Source organism: Stegastes partitus, unplaced genomic scaffold (assembly GCF_000690725.1).
Source record: "Stegastes partitus isolate 25-593 unplaced genomic scaffold, Stegastes_partitus-1.0.2 Scaffold1430, whole genome shotgun sequence".
NCBI classification, from domain to species: domain Eukaryota; kingdom Metazoa; phylum Chordata; class Actinopteri; family Pomacentridae; genus Stegastes; species Stegastes partitus.
Genome location: NW_007579161.1, coordinates 81,972 through 86,950, shown reverse-complemented (window position 1 = coordinate 86,950; position 4,979 = coordinate 81,972).

Genomic DNA, 4,979 nt, shown 5'->3' with positions numbered 1-4,979 from the left:
TTTTTTTCTGTGATTTTAGTAGATATTTTCTGTGATTTAACAAAGCAGGAAAGATATGTAAAAAATAACAGTAAATTGGTAAAAACAACAACTATTTAAAAAAAATAAATAAATAATTTATTTCCACTTTAATAAAACCTTAATAAACAAAATCTAAAAAAAAAAAAAAAAAGGTTTTGGATCTTCAGATTTATTATATCTGGAACCAAAAACAAACAGCATTGATTTCTGTGATGTTTTGACCTTTTTGTTTCCTCCTTTTGAAAATCTCCCTGATCCATTACTCATAAAGACACAGAGCATTCTGTGCACATTTATTCCCCCTCATATAAGAAAACTCAGCGACCACAGCACGACTCTCCCGGCGTAACCGTTCCGTCGGTGGATGTAACGGCCGGCTGGGGGGATTATTAGACCTCAATGAAAGTCTGAGTGCTTTTGCGAGAGCCTATAATTTATACACGCAGATATTTTCTTTTATTTCAACGGAGAACAGGTGGGAAAATTAATATTTAGGCTGCAAATTATTATCTCGAGGGAACACGAGCCTCCATAAAGTCTGGAGTATCTTAAATATATTGCTCAGCGTCACCTATTCTGACTGCTGTTTATTGCACCTGAGGAACAGAGACGTGATAAAGGCTGGAGAACAACCAACAGGCCTCTGTTATGGAAGCCGTCCGACATCTGCCTCGTCCTTGGGCTACTTTAGTGTCTACGTGTCACTGAGGAAGATTAAGGAAGCATTAGGACCATATGTTGACAGAGTGTTGTGCGGAGAGAAATTAAAAATCAATGCGTCCCCCCCATCATCTCCGCTATTTGTCTTTTTCATCACGAGCAGCCGTGACCGATGACCTCCGCCCATTCTTCATCACGAGGTGTCAGACGGTGGGGGGAAAGACTCAAGAAACACAGCTTCGACCTTGATTTTCTTTCTTTTTACGATTGATGAAATTGGCCATTAAGCGAGAAATCAACATTAATCTCGATAGAAAGCAAACCGTAAAAAATAATCAACAGCCTCCCTCCTCGCTCGCCGTTTGAACCGGGGAGATTTGAAACACCTGCTCTTGGTCATTTCAGGATGTCTGTTTCAAGGACGATTATTATGAAGGGGATTATAACTCTCGTCTGGTTATATAATACAGTCGAGGATTTGGGTTGTCCTTTTTTTTTTTTCCTCCCCCAGTGGGAAAAAAAAAGGAAACTTCCTGCATAATACTGAAAGCAATCGGGAGGCTCAATAGACAAACTAATAAAACATACAGATAGATAGATATGTATATATGTTCCTCCTCCTTTATGCAGATACAAAAACTGTAGAGTGCAGAAAAAATGACTCGATAATCCGACACTAAATGTAAAACCTTCTTTTATGTCGGATAGCAAGGCTGTTGGATTGTCAAGACGGAGGTCCAGATACAAGGAGGGCTTGATGCTGGAAGGCTCATTAGTTGTTCATTATTGTTTATAGTTGTTATAATAACTAGTGTATTGCTAGAACACTACCCATCGCTGGACTTCAGCCTAACTGACCGGCTTGTGCACATTCCGGCCACTTCCACCCCGGGGCAGCGCTCTGACGGGGTGGAAGTGTCCAGAACACACAGGCAGTACTTGGCTGCTGATGCTAGTTTAGGATGGCGGTCACACTTCTGTTTCCTCCATCGGTGGCGGCGGGGGAGTGGCAGATACGCTCCACCGTTACCATCCATGTTTACTTCCATAAACACTGAGCACGCTCGCTGCGTGTGACGTCGTCGTTTCCTCTTCTGTGCATGCGGGACACTTTTGGGTCGTATGAAGTTCACACAGCAGATCACATACAAGTCGCATTGAACTGGAAACGTGAAGGAAGTCACAAAGAAATCCTCATTGAGCATCAAGTCCTGCAGTGTGAACGTAGCCAATCTGTGGGATTGTTCAGTCAGATAATACGCCGTCATCCTGATTGGTGACATTAAATGTCATGTCGGAGTCACAATCCAAGGCTGTCGCTATGTTAAGGCTGTTTTTATGGGTTCTGTTGGTTTTTCTTAAAAACCTGTTGGATAGCAAGGTTTAGGATTGTTAAGGGTCGGATTATTGAGTCACGACTGTATTTATTTACACCCAGAAGATGACAGCATCGAGATCTATCATCCTGCATACAGCCTGTTCTGTGACTAACCAGCTCCTTTCAGACCAATGCAATCGTTGTAAAACAGTAAAAGCATTAAACATGGTGACTATTTCCACAGCATGTCTATAAAAGTGTGTTTTCTTGTCTTGCAGCTGCACTGACGATGTTACACGTCAACCTGAACTTGCAGAGAATAGAACTTAACATGTAATGTATGATAAACAAGTAATATGTCTCATATTGTCAAAGGTCTGACACGTTATGGATTTAATAAGCCACCATAGATCACATATGAAGCTATTCCCTCACTTTTTCTGCTGCTGTTCATGTAGCAAAGGCTGCAAGGTGGCTCGGTGGTTAGCACCGTTGCTAGAAAGTCGCCGGTTCGCGTTCCGGTGAGGACACCCAGGATCTTTCTGCATGGAGTTTGCTGGTAGTTAATGTGTCTGTCAAGTCCAAAAGTGGACTGATGCAGAGTGTAAATATTCCAATATGTCAGTCAAATATTCTGTCTAACTAAACTAAACTGTCAGTTACATTTTGAAGGAAGCCTATTTCCTGACTGATTATATTTGTTGCGTATCATGAACATGCTTCTAATCAACGAATCTTTGCCATTTATTCTATTTCTCTACTTTCCCTCTTTTAAACAAACCAGTTGTAAGTTCAATGGTGCAGGACTCATCCCACTAGCAAACGTAAAAACGGAGGAGAAGCTTCAGACATGTAGTGAAAGTAGTCACATTTTAACCCAGAACCACAATATTTTCCTAAACCTAACCAAGTGATATTTGTGCGTAAACTTACCCAAGCATCAAACTTGTAGATATTAAGACAAAGGGTCAACAACACTGTGTTATTGTGCCAAATCTGATCATGTAATTTAAATTTTGGTGCCTAAACTTAACCAACAAGTGAGTGAAAATGCTTCACACGGGACCTGAACCCTGGTCTCCTCTGCTAACCTAAAAATGGATTCATGTCTCCTTCAGAAGGTAACTGAGTTTGCAGAGTTCACTAATCACAAAAACGAGACCTATGAGAACAGTGGGAGCCGACAAAAAATAAAGTTTCAGCCCCAAAAAAAACAGTTTCTTTACCAGCGAACTCCTGTCTGACATCGTGCTGTATGTTTCCTGTTTAGCTCATAACTCAACATTCAGCTAAACTGGGAGACTTGATGAATCAGTCAACAAATTATTCTCTGAATATGTGTCCGGGACAGTTAACAAACCAAACATCTGTTTTGCATATTTGCTCGTCTCACAGAAAAGCTTTTGTTCTCTTATTTTATCGCTGGTTTTATCTCCTTGAGCTTCTTGATCTTCCTTCATCTGCTGTATTTGTTTTTACTTCTGTCACTTCTTCTTCTTCTTCTTCTGCTCTGGGTTTATTATTATTTTATCGAACACAAAATTAATTTAATGTTAAATGTCACTCGAAATGTTTTTCCAAGTATTTCCAAAAATGAAGGAGAAGCTCAGCACCGCTGCTTTGTTTCAGACGAGCGCTAACCAACCCGCAAACAATGTTCTCAGCTTTTAATGACAGAATAAAGCAGCAGAAAGCATCGGCATGGGAGTGTTTACGCGCTTTACGCTGAGCCCTAATGGCTGTTTATAGATCCGAGAAGTACGATGCTTTCAGAAATAGAAGGTTTGCTTTGGTTGGAGAGCATCTGAAGAGGATGCGAGCTCCGCGAGATGTCAAAGGCTTCTGGAAAACCTACAAATAGCCCGCCTGAAACGATGTTTTCCGACTTTCCTGCACTGATGCCTGCAGTGGCGAACATGAAATGTAAAATATAACTGCAGCGATCACCAGCAGACACCATCCAGAGGATTCAGAGGTGAATCACAGCAGCTCAGGTAGATGTTTCCCAGGTAGTTCATCATCTTGTTCATCTTTTTTTGATCAGAACTTGATGACAAAAGCTGAATATAAGTCAACAGGAGAACAATTGTTGTCGTGTGTTTGTCCTGTAATCACACCAGAAAAATAAGTCCAGGATAATTACATATTGGATGAAGAGTGTATAAAAAATTAAGCCCAAAATTTGTCGTCTAAACCTTTGGGAGGAAAAAGAAAAGACTGAAAAGAGCTTCCAACTATATTGACAGATGGTAACAGATGGAGGAAGAAACTCTTGCAAGTACAGAAAGTTTGTACAAGACATGAGTAATAGATAAAAAAAGGTGTGATTAATAGAGGTTGGTGCTGCCGGCGGTGTGATCCTCTATCGCCACCCAGTGGACGCTCAAGCAGTCGCTGCAGGAAAATATTGAGTTGATATACAATAAGCATTCTGCAAAAATTCATTCAGATGTTAGAATTTAATCTCTGGAAAATTTAAAGTGCTTTACATAAAATATAAAAAGCAGCTAAAGTGTGAAAAGAACATCAAGCAAAAGACATTTAAAGACCAAATAAACAGTAAAGATGAAGTTTAAGGAACTCAGAAGAGTCCGATTTGAGTTTCCAACTAAAAGGAGCGACAACTGCAGCAAACTGGGGCGTAAAAATTAATTCTCTTTGTGTTTAGTTTTTGCTTTAGAGACAGAAAGTGTTTAAGTCGACCATGAGCACAACAAGGTTTGTGGTTTTTAACGTCACTGATTGCTGACTTTTAATCGACTCGACTCCAAAAACAATCAGTTTTGTCTTTTGTTTAACTGAAGAAAACGACACCTGAAGTATGTTTTACAGCATCCTTTCAGCACGTTTATCTTGGTATTTTTTTTTTTTTAAATCTATTTGCAGACATTACTTCTTAACATGTAGCTCCAACACAAAATAAAATTATTAGATTTTCTGGTCAAAAAGGTTCAGAAAAGGTCAGTCATCAGAAGAGAAG